The following is a 12,880-nucleotide window of genomic DNA, read 5'->3' as shown; positions in this document are numbered from 1 at the left end:
CTGGAGGATAGAGAATGTGGAGTTGAGGCTTCAAAGAGCAGAAATGTTGGAGAAATAAAAGAGAAAAAAACTTTTGCAACCACTAGGACTCCCCTCTGGAGCTACATCTTATTGCTATTGGTAACTGTAATCACACAATTTTAAACACAGCAGTATTAAAATAGCTTGCCATACAAAACAGCAGAGTTCTCGCTTCCCTATTAAGAAAGTTGATTAAAGATTCCATCCAGCGTCTTTCTCTTGAAATAATTAGGTATGGTCTTATTTATAGTTCCTCTTCCATAATATGGCTGATAGTCTCTGACTCCTGTTGTATATCAGTATCATTTTCAGCCTCATATCAGAGATTACACATTCTGCTCCATGCTGATTTTTGTAGCTAATTGTACCTTTTGTCCCAGCCTGGCTTCAGAATGGAAATTAAACAACTAGATAGTATGATAAAAAAATACAATTTAAGGAAGACTTACACTGTACTTCAGAGCCCACTCTCAAACTGCAATTAGGTGCACTTTGTACCCTGATTTACCATATTCTTCACTGTGTTTAGCCAGATTTTTGTCCTTTTTCTTCAGCCTCCTCCAAAATGGTGGTATCCAAATAGTTTTTTGACTTCTAAACTGCACCCTTGAGTGAAGCCAGTTCCTGTGCTGCGAGGCTTGCTCTTTTCTTCTGAGAGAGAGGCTGCTTGCCGACTCTTTCCTTGTGCATTTCCCCGCCCCAGGGCAAGCTATATTTAAAATAATAATAATAATAATATCAGAGCCCTTCTTGAAGTGACACAGAAGAAAGAGCAGACACACTCACACACAAAAAGAAGCAGCGTGCACAGAGGAATTACTGATTTCAACAGGAATGGAATTTCTTGCTTGCTGCCTTGTTCGGTTTGTCAGACCTCCCACTATCTGGATGTCATAAACTGCAAGGTAGCAACAGCAGAGGAGGGCAGGGGAGGGCAGACCAAAGAGGGTCTTTTTGGTAAACTAGCAGCTTTCGCAGTGTGTATTTTGGAGGTCCTCTGCTTGGGTGCTTTTTCAATGCATGCTTTCCATTTGCAGAGGATGGCTTGCAAACACAGCTGCATGCAATTACCGTGTTTTACAGGATGCAGACTTAAGAGAGACAAAATCTAAGGCTCGCGATGGTAGATACTAGTGAAAAATGTAAGTGTGAAGCTTTTTCCATGTAGACGGGAAATTATGACACCCTTAAAAGGAAGCAGTAATATTCAGTCCCTTTCAGTTTTAACTCCAGGTCCGTGCTGACATGTTAATCAAATTGGCAATATGTATTTATAAAAAATTGAAGTCACTCCTAGGTCATGCTCATTTGTCAGGAGGTGGGTGTAACAATTAATCCCAGCAACCTGTCCGAAGGCAGTGTCCCAAATAAAGCAGTTCAGTGAGGCAAAATGGTATACAGCAGAGGGGGAAACAAAACAGCCTTCCACCGTTTCTGCTTCATACCTCTGCTGACAGAACACGAATTAAGAAGTAGCCAACTCTTCAATTTTCAACATAACACAAAACCTACTCCCAAATTCACTGAGACTTACAGCTGAGGGGGTCCACTGCTCCCCTGCCCATCCTGAAATATATTGCAGATTTCCCTCATGTAGAGGGCAATGGCTTTATACAGGCAGGCTCAAACAGTTTGGAGCAAGCGCTCAGAGAGGTGTGAGTGTCACAGGGCACCGGTGTGTCCTGGCAGGCCCACAGGCTCACGGGAGCTGCAGTGTGCTCCTGGTTCAGTTCTACGTGCAGCACTGCTAACCCTGCTGCAGATCCCGGGGGGCTGCAAACACATGTAGAGTTACCCACAGCTCAGCTGGCACGTGCTAATCTCTTCAGGGGTCAAAACCTTGTCAAACTGAGTCTCAGAGCACAGGCTAAAGGCCATGTGAATCTATGAGGCACTGTTACAGTAAAGCCTTTCACAGCAAAGTTCTCTTGGGGCTGGTTTTGCTCCTGGCTGAGCCCAGACCAACAGCCGTCACAGCAGGGCGGAGCAGCCAGGCAGTAGTTCCTACTGATGCCCGCTTGGGAATTGGAAATGAGTCATCCCAGCACTTAAATTTCCCAATCCCGTAGATGAGGCCAGACTATAAGGCAACACAAGCTGGTTAAAAAAGGCTGATAATGTTGAGTTTAGCAAGAAATGTTTCAGCCCTGGCAGTTCCATCCAGGAGCCAGAAGAGGCTCTTTCTCTCTCCTTTAACATGATACAAGAAAGACATTGAGGTGCTGGAGCATGTCCAGAGAAGGGCAACAAAATTGGTGAGGGGCCTGGAGCACAGGTCTTATGAGGAGCAATTGAGAGAGCTGGGATTGCTTATCCTGGAGAAGAGGAGGCTGAGGGGAGACTTTGTCGCTCTCTACAACTACCTGCAAAGGGACTGTAGAGAGGTGGGTGATGGTCTCTTCTCCCAAGTGACAAGTGATAGGACAAGGTGGCTGCAAGTTGCACCAGGGGAGGTTTAGATTGGATATTAGGAAAAACTTCTTCACTGAAGGAGTTGTCAGACATTGGAAGAGGCTGCCCATGGAGGTGGTTGAGTCCCCATCCCTGGAGGTGTGGATGAAGTGCTTAGGGACATAGCTTAGGGGTGGACTTGGCAGTGTTAGGTTTACAGTTGGACATGATGATCTTAAAGGTCCTTTCCAACTTAAACTATTTTATGATTCTATGATTCTATGATAACTGAATGGGTTACTCTATTCACCAAGTGAATTTGGCATCCATGCTCCAGAGGGTTTGGCAGCCATCCCTGTGAAGATGTCCTCGAAGTGAGAGTGCAGATCTGCTGCAGAGGTTGTGCTCCACTTCTATTGAACATGGCCACTGTGCAAAACAGGGCACAAGACCTCTTGGCTAGCGCTACGTATAATCCTTCATGAGGAACCCATGTGTCCTGTTATTTTCTTAGATCGCTCCCTCTGGGCTCTAATGACTCTAATGTAACAGTTAAGGGTGGGAGATACTTTTTTGCAGGTGAATATCCAAACTGTGGGTCAGAGGCTGTAGCTGCCAGCAAAGCCCAGTTTCACCAAGTAGAACTGTGCACCTTTCTCTCACTCCAAGGATGGGATGGAGGTTTAGGACCCTTGTCTTCTACTTTCCTGATGAATACTGTAAGAAATAGGCTGTGTGTAAAAAGCTTGTGAATCCTCATTTCACATCTGCAGCTTCCTGTAGGCCTGAAGCAGATGCCTAAATGGTAGAGAGAGGCAGAACATTGTCTGTCACTTTCCTGTTCCTCACAGAGAAGCTTCATCTCCCCTTTACTGCAGTGGCCTGACTTTCACTCAGCTACCTCTTCCTTCCTCTGCTCCAGTGACTCAGTTAAGACTGCGGCTCTACTCTGGACATCAGGAACATGAAAGGTAAGTGTAAACAGGCTGAATGTTGCCTTGCCTAAAACCTTTGCAGGTGCAGTCATAAGCTCTTCAGATAGGGACTGCACCATTTCCTTTGGTCTAGCTGTGGACACATCATCGTGAGGTCTGAGTGCCTTCTGAACACTATCTGTTCGCCCCGAAAACTATTGACATATGTGAACCTGAAGCACAGGTAGATATATTTTTTTAGGTTTGCACATGAAACGTGGGTGAGTCAGAAACCACTTTCATGTAGCCCAGTATGTCAGAAACAAATCCGTGACCTTACAATGTCTTCTAGCAAAGTACCTTGGATGTGCTACTGAGCACAAGTATCTTGTATGATTTATCTCAGGATTTTTTTTTGACTGCAACAGCCACCCCTCCCACCCCTCCCAAGAACCTGAAAATGGCTTCCCTTCCATATAATATCATCACAGGGGTCAAGCAACAAAAAAGTATCCAACCTTCCTGTGCTGAACTCAGAGAAAAGAGGGTAGCAGGGCTTCCATGCGTGCTCTCATCACTGCAGAACTGAGCATGTGCTGTGCATTGAAAGAACAGTGAGGTACAACTCCTAGATGATTAGTCATGTCTAAAGCCAGCCTTGACCACTGCTTTTCCTAAAGGTGAGTAGCTCTGGAAAACTGTAGGTTCCATGGTCTTCCATTTTTAAACAAACAAGCTTGCACTCTGATTGCGGCGGAGCCTCACATCCTGCAACCTGCAATCCCAGGCAGCGTGTCTGCATTAAAAACAAAGACAGCTTCAGTCTGTCCCAGTCTATGTAAATTAAGTCAAATCTTAGCTTAAAGTGTCGATAATGTGGTCTGCATTAGACATAAAGCATTCTTTAGAAACACAGCTGGCGCTAGAACAGTCTACGAATTGCTTTTTAATTTCTGGAAGGCACCAATATATCAGATTCATGAGAACCCCTCCTCTGTTCCCTAGCTCTGCTTGGAAATGTTGTAGGACATTAATCTGTCCTCTTGGGCAGGGTTTTTATGCTTGGCATAGTGCACTTAACTGCTTCCTAGAAATGCTGCTTTTCAACAATTTCATCTGAAAGAGGAGAAGTAAAAAACCTAGTTTACATAACTCAAATTTGGTGTTCTCTGGATTATTTCACGTATAAAAATCCCCAGTTTCTGAGTTTGCCATTGCCCTCCTTGATGTTTTGAGTGGATTGTGTAATCAGTAAATGTATAAACTGCAGAGGTTAATCAGTCACTCTGACATCTAAAAGTGAGGCAAGTGGAATGCGAATAATTTGTGTTGTGGTCGAGACTACTACTATTTGGTATCTCTGTTTACATTTATCAGGGGCTGTTGGAGCACTTAATACTGTGGCGCCTCGAGACGTGAATCAGAGGCTAGTTTTTACAAACCAGAACAAATAACTAAACAGTGCTGCTCTCTTTTTGACGCACGCTCCACAGTCGAGTTCATTCTGGATCTCTCGACCTTCTCGACCCATGCCGTTGCAGTGACGTGAGAACAGGTTGACATGACCTTTCCGAAATCCACGCAGGAGCAGCCTCCCTCACCCTTGCTGTCCACAGGTGATGATCCTGAGCAAGCTGGGTGTTGTAGCACCAGCACCCTGTGTCCTCCCATGGGCCACGAGTCCTGATGACTGAAAACCTGTGGTGAGTAACTGGTGTGTTGTGGGGGTCTCTGATGTGAAACTGGCTGTCTGTATTGATTTGGTCTGGACTGCTTTTGGATGAGAACTGAATATTAGAAGTTGAGGCTGAAGGGGAAGCTGGAATAACTCAGTTCAGCTAGAATCTCTAAGTGTAATATATACTAAGCAATCTGTAACAAGCAAACATATATCATATATATGGAAAAAAACCCTGAAACTCTCTAAACTTTCATGTCTATCCCACACGCAAATGCTAGTTTCAGTCTCTGTTCAATCCCAGGTGAAGCTGTGGTTTATCTCTTACTTTTAAAAGCCTGATTGTCTCATTCATCCATGAGTTTTGGAAAGATGTGCAATATTCCTGGTGATTTGTGGAGTGTCCTCCTTTCTAACTACACGTTATTCTTTCAGGCTCTGCAAGTTCCTCTGCATACTTACAGTTCCAAAAAGGAGGTAAATATGAGACAGAACCTGGAGCACCTTAACGCACATCTTGTATTTGTCTAAATGTCTGCACTGAGATCAGTAACCTTTGCACCTGCAAACCCTTTTAGGTGGATGTGATTCCAGTGATTCCAGTGTGATTCCAATGGAGCTCAATAGAATTGCTGTGGCATAAAACGGATGTAATGATTAGATGGCTGGAAATTAGAGTCAGAAATTTTTTTTTTTCTCATGTGCAATTTTGACTTTTTAAACATCTCTTTTCCCATGTCAAAATGTTTTCATGGGAGGACAAGTTCTGAAGAACTTCAGTTTGGAAGTACCCAAACATTTTACTTCAGTCATGTTGATCTAAATATAAGATTTTAATATTGTTGAATTAAAAATGTTTTCTTGAGAGCCAGCTAACTGGCTGTGATGCAAATTGTCTTGTTCCCTTATTCTCCTGGACAATTTATATCCACCATAACAGCAAGCCCAGAGGTGGTTTCAAGTGGAACTGAGTTGAAATAAAATACTATTGTTCAGTTAAAAAATAAACTGAAACGTTTGATTTGGGTCAAGCCCATGTAGCAAAGGGAATATTTTGTTTTTATTTTCCCAAAGGAAACCTGAATGCTTTGGGCAAAATTAATTTTTTTTTGCATAAAAACTTGATTCAGTGGAAACTTAATTTCCCACCAGAGGCCACATTGCTGGGAAGCGTCCATTAAGCTTTTGAGCTGAAGCAATGAATGGCCTCTGATGCTTTAAGGAGGAACTCTGAAGCCTTATTTAAAGAAACCTCTCTAAAAATCTATGCTTTATTTTAGTGAAACCTGAATTATAGAATCATTTAGGTTGGAGAAGACCTTTAAGATCATCAAGTCCAACTGTAAACCTAACACTGCCAAGTCCACCACTAAACCATGTCTCTAAGCGCCTCATCCACACGTCTTTTAAATACCTCCAGGGATGGGGACTCAACCACCTCCCTGGGCAGCCTCTTCCAATGCCTGACAACCCTTTCCATTAAGAAGTTTTTCCTAATATACAGCCTGAACCTCCCCTGGCACAACTTGAGGCCATTTCCTCTAGTCCTGTCACTAGTCACTTGGGAGAAGAGACCAACACCCACCCCTCTGCAACCTCCTTTCATGTAGTTATAGAGAGCGACAAAGTCTCCCCTGAGCCTCCTCTTCTCAAGACTGAACAATCCCAGCTCTCTCAATCGCTCCTCATAAGACTTCACCAGCTTCGTTGCCCTTCTCTGGACATGCTCCAACACCTCAATGTCTTTCTTGTAGCAGGGGGCCCAAAACTGAACACAGGTTCTTCTTCATGTCTTCCTCTCAGCTGTAAATATTAACTATTTATATACCTGACAGTAGCTTTTATATCACCAGAGGCCTCTGCAGACATTTGATTTACTAAAACACATTTGGCTTTAGATATTTTCATTTCAGCTCTGCTAGGAAGAAGCTGGCAGGTTGGCTTGTTCTGAGACAATGTTATGCTGTGTTCTGATCATCTGAGTTACAAATTGGCCAGTTCCTCTGTAGGTAAAATTTTACTTCATCCAGACACACATCAGTGCAAATCCCATGACATAAAGCTCTATATTCCAGCATTAGTACCAGAATGTCTTCCACTAATTTTTTACTCAATTTAAACTGCCCAGGAGCAGTGAGCATTTTCCACTTGATTTGCTTCAGTGTATTGCTTAAAGATGCACTGTCTTTTGCTGCCCACAATTAACTCTGGTCGTCATCCAAAGCCTCTGTCATTTCAGCTTTTATCCAGTGAAATAACATCTTTTTAACGGGGTGATCAAAACCATACACCTTATTGCAAAGGTGGCATTGTGGGAACTCTCTGCCAAGCCAGCATCATCTGTGGGGAGTCTTATATGTCTGTTAAAAGCTGGTTTATCCTTTCATCAGGTGATAGACACTGCAGAAGAAGGTGAGTGCACTTCATCCTTCCTTCCTTTGCCCTCCTCCAATAACTTCCATAGCTTTGTAAAAGATTACAAAGTTTTTATTTTTTTCCTGTATTCACTGCTGACGCTTACTTGCAATTTTAAATCCTGCAGTATTCAAATTAGACTTTTTTCCCTCTCAAGGTCAGTACAATAGTACAAAAGGAAAACAAAAGCTGTTTCAATTTTCTGTGTTCCAGGCACTAATTTGTCAGTATTTCTCTGCGCTTTTTTCCCCCTTGTTTCTCCAGTAGCACATAAGCAGAAAAGAAAGAGTAAGCTGAATCCATGAGGACCTTGCTACATTTCTACTTGGACATTGATGGATGGAGAAGCATTTAAAAGAAAATTAAATCAGTACTGAATCCAAAGAGGTGGGTCACCTCTGCTGGTTTAGCAGCATTACGTGGTGGCAGGGAGTAACCCAAATATGTTTGTACTTCCTGTCTCTCCAGAAGCTCATGGGTTCACCAGCATATGGCAGACAGTACCAGAGACCTGTGAAATAGGTGGGGACCTGCAGACCAACAGGAGTTAAGATTATAAATATTTTTTCTCTGCATATCATTCTTGCTCTTTAAATATGGCAGAACCAAACAGCTGAACTGATGATCTTAAAAAAATAAGTATAGCTGCTATTTGTTACAGCTCTCTATTAAAACTGGCAGGTGATTGCTGTTATGTTTTCCCTCTCTTATTCCTGGGATAGCACATTTTTCAACTTGCTAAGTTACAGTATGTAATTTATAACCATCAAAGTGGAAAACATTATGCAGCGCATGAATTAACATCAGTATGAATGTCTGTTATTGAATGTGTGCTATATTTCTAGAAATAAGTAGTTAGTCCTCCTTGGCAAACCTAAGATTTTTGCTGTCAGGTTTTGTTTAATTATATTTGACTGACTAGAACAGCTTTAATGGATGCATGGAAGAGTTCTGTAAAGGACAGTCCCCAATAAGTCTAATTTTGTGTGAAATTAGGCAAAGTTGTTGTCTTTTTGCATTAAATCAAGGTTGTTTAGGCAATGTGGACTGGGAAGAAGGTGCAAACTTGTAACAGAGAGAGACACACTGGCTGATTGGGTCCTTAAATATTAGTCGTGATATTGTTACTGTGGCTTGTCAACAGTGTTAGCACTATAGGCTAGGGTCCAGTCTGCCTGTTTAAGACAGATATCTACCTAAATTGTAGGTGCATAGAAAAACTGTTGCCTTAATGGAAAGGCAATTGAGTCTCTCCACTGAGAGTCAGTGGAAAAGCTTCCATTGATTCTGTGTCAGTAACTTTAAGAGCACTCACTCATTCACTGGATTGCTGTGCTGGATGCCACCCTTTAATCATTTCATGTAAGATGGTGATTCACATATCAAACTACAAATTGTATCTTCGTAGCATCTGGTTCTTAAAACAGTGAAACTCGAGACAGATCTGCAAAATATATTAAAAGAACCGTGTACCTCCAGATGTGTAAATAGGTTTTTACATCTAGATGCAGCACTGTCTGAACTAGTTGACTCAGCTCAGCTGACTGTGCTGAGAATTTGCTGCTTACTTCCAATGTTTTAAATGCTGTATTTCTTGCAGAATAATTTTACGATAATTTAAGGTATTCCAGAGGAAACATGGCATCCTTTTGGCTTAGTGGTACAACTAGTTTCCACCTTCTTTTTTAGACGCAGTTTGTGAACAGGTACTCTCTGTAGAACCTGTAAAATTCTGCTGTGATGGTCCTGGGGAGATCACAAAAACTTACAACTTGATTGGTAAAAGAAGCTGTTATTATTTGCCTAGCTTAATAGACACTGCTTTATCTGTGCTCTAGTTCCTAAATATCACTGGAATCCAAATGTTTTTCTTTAGAACACTTAAGGCAATCGAAACTATTTATTTAAAGCACTGAATCACTTAAGGAAACAAGTGGAATACTACTGAAAGCTCAAATATTTTTCCAGCAGGATTTGATATCTCTGTAAACATTTTGGCTTTCATTTTCTTCCTACTCATTTTTGAGTCCACCAAGGATCCAAATATCAAGTTTTATATCAATTTCCACCAAAGATGCAAGTACTGTAAGTTGGAGTACAAGTGGAGAACCTGATCACTTTATGTAGTGCAATTTATACCCGCCCACACTCTGACATATGCCTGAACATCACTGTATTGTGGAGTCCAATAAAAGACTGACTTCTTATACTAGAGTCTTTCAGGAAAATCCACACTCACTGGGCATCTCCATATCTTACATACTGGTATCGTACAAACAGGGGCTACAGCTGAGCATCAGAGCCGTGAGGGGCAGGCATGGGAATCCCTGAGGACATCTCTGATCTGAATGTTAAGATAGCTTTATTGAAATATCTCTTTTAAATGAACTGAGCCTGATGTCTCTCTTGTACTGGAGTATGCCTTCTTAATGATGCTTCCTTGAAAGCTGTTGATGAGAGGCAGGAATGAGGGAACGGTCATTACCATTAAGAGTATTAGAGTGTTCAATGTTAGAAGTAATTTCCTTTCTTCCAACCACGTGTTTTTATAATGTCTATTAATACAATATAGGACACTGCAGCTTTCTGTGGTTCACACAGTCACTGAACTAATGCATAGGTCACCCACTTGCACACCAATAAATCCCAGTTAGCTACTGGTCTGCATGGTCATCTGTGAGAAAGTCCTGAGAGACATGCTGGCATGACCCACTGCAAGGAAGATGTATGTGTAAAGGAGTCCCAGGACTTGGGCAGCTCAGAGTACTTCCCACAGCATACATATCCCTCATGGGGGTGGATGCTAGCGTATTATGTAGCCTTGACAGCTATCCTGTATGTGTCCTTGTGAGATACCATGAAGGAAAGACTTAATGAAGATTGCCAGTGCTACCGCAGCAAGGGCAGGGAGGGTGCATGAACACTCTTGGGCTGCCCACAGGATGAATGGGAGGCATTCAGGAGAGCTCTCCAGGCTGACAGCATTCCCTGGGATGTGCTGGCAGATACAGGGTGACAATACCCAGCACTGCAGTGACTAACTTGGTCCTGTACCACAGCTCTCACATGGTGAGCAGAGACAGGGGCAAAAAGGAAGGCACTTTTAATGCAGATGTGAAAGCAGATGTTTAGGGTGATAAGGACGAGAGATACCAGGAGCAGGGGCTGCTGCACAGTGGCAGGACCTGCAGAACAGAAAGTGAGTGGTGTATAGGAGGATGGGGAAGGATTTGATGTTTGATGGGTGAAGGGAAGAAAGGGGAGGGAAGGAAGATCTATCTATTGATTATGGCATGCAGATTCATAAGAGTCAGGTATCAGGTATGCAGAGTCAGACGCGTCTGACAAAAACTCCCTTCCATCTCCTGTGGCCAGATAGATTGCTTTGTAAGCCCAGGAATGACCCTTTCCCACATCCATGGTTTGAAGTTTGTTACTTCAAATGCAAAAACTCACAAAGTAAAAAAAAAACCCAAGATTATATCTCTGTCCAGAAGAGTCTTTAGGGTCCTGGAGGGCTCTCTTTAAAGTTCTAACCTTTTCTTGGCTTTCATACACTGTCCCTTTTTATCCTTCAGTATTTCTTAGACTGCTTTATCTCCATGTGTTTGTCAGGCATGCTGTGGAAAGAAAAACTTCTCCAAGTAACTTAGACCCGTGTCCCTGTTTGGACTAAGAAAATAAGAGCTTGGCAGGGGAGTACAGTATCTTTCAAACCACTGGTAAATCAATGTAAATGGAAAATCTCCTGTTTCACTCCAGCATCTTTCCAGGTGTAGGAGAGAAACAGCTTATCTGAGCCAGGTTCTGCAGTGAGGCAGAATCTGCTCCATAGGGATCTTCTTACTTCCATATCCCAAGGTGCTGTGCCAGTATGCTTTCGTGTTTGAGACTGACTTTTAATACCCCTAACACTGGACATCTAGTGACAGGCTGAGAGAAAACAGTGGAGAACCTACCTCTGTAAAGGACGGCTTGGAACGGACAGGTGAGCTTTCAACAGAAACTATGTGTAGGCAAGAAGTCATAATTAGTTGCACAGGTTATAATGGGGAGCACATTCAGAATAGACATTCGTGCTCTCTTGTTTGCAGAGGCAGGCTCCTGGTGCTACTGGAAGTCCCACCATGGACTGCTTGGCAGAGGTTAGAGGCTGTGTGTTTACAAGGGTCTGGTTTTATTTATAGGGAGCTTTTGGATTGCACAATCCACAGGAGAAAAGGCAGTGGGAAAAGTGCGTCTCCTTTCCTGGTTGTCTTGTAGGAAGAGTTATTATGAACACAAATAATTTATCAGCAAGGTATTGTTTATTACAGTCAGGAGCTGTGTATAGGGCAGTTTGGAAGTGAAAAGGACAGAAATACCTACAGCATGTTGACTTTGGAGAGACACTTCTGGTATAAGGAGGTCACTTCTACCATTTGGGCCTTATACCTTGTCCCCAGGAAATACACCGGGAAGGGAACAAAAATCAAACTGTTCCATGGTGATGGAAAATTTCAAGGCCTCGAGACACACGTGGCACATGCTAGGTGGAATCAAGACAGCACACAGGAGAGCTGCAAGCATTGGACTGAATAGCTTCTTTGGTGCTCCGTGTGTAGTGTTTAATGTAACGCATGGCATTAAAATGCAAGATTCAAGCCAGAAGTTTGCCTCTGAAAGTAAATCAGGCATCCACCCAAATGCCTGACAGGAGATGAGCATTGTAGTGTTTTCTAATGGCCGAAGCCCCTGGGCCCTGCCAGCCTGGCAGAGTCTGAGTCCTGAGTCAAGGGCTGCTCAGTGAATGCCTTTTTCCTGTAAATATGTGCTTAAATACCAGGCTGCTGAACTGGTGCATCCGGCTTGAATTATCCCGTGCTGGTGACAGGTGAACAAAGAAAATAGCATGATCCAAAACAAAGACAGGAAGACTTCGTAAAAGCAAGAAGTTTTTTTTCCTAACAGTGAAACCAATAGTGTTCCCACTAATATAAACTGAATGGAGAATCGGGCTCCCACAAAATGAAAGCTGGAGAATGTGGGGCAGAAGTTCCTGCATCAAAATGCATGAACTATCTCAGTGACTCTGTGTACTAAAAAGAAGTGATCCAGCCCTATTTTACGGGCTGCACTCTGCAAAGTGCTTCCTGGCATGGGGACACAATACTTTCTGGGAATTGTAGGTGGTTCTCCAAAATAAACAAATCAGTGCTACCCACCTCACTGTACAGACTATGGAAAATTAATTATTACAGAGAGTCATAGAAACTAGAAATCAACCTGGTGCTTTAGGAAGGCCATCCCAGGAGGCCCGGAGCTCCAGGAAAATCGTGAATCTGAAGAATTGTGCATCCCTCCTGCCTGCAGCTGTCTGGGACGGGGCTCCCCGTTTCCCCATCCTGCTGCTGCTGTTTAGATAAGTTGTTCTAAGTTCACGTAACGTCCCTGGCATCCATGTGTGCTGGCAAGTGAGAGC

The sequence above is a fragment of the Gavia stellata genome, chromosome 1 (assembly GCF_030936135.1).
Source record: "Gavia stellata isolate bGavSte3 chromosome 1, bGavSte3.hap2, whole genome shotgun sequence".
In the NCBI taxonomy this organism is placed as follows: domain Eukaryota; kingdom Metazoa; phylum Chordata; class Aves; order Gaviiformes; family Gaviidae; genus Gavia; species Gavia stellata.
This window is presented reverse-complemented; position numbering follows the sequence as displayed.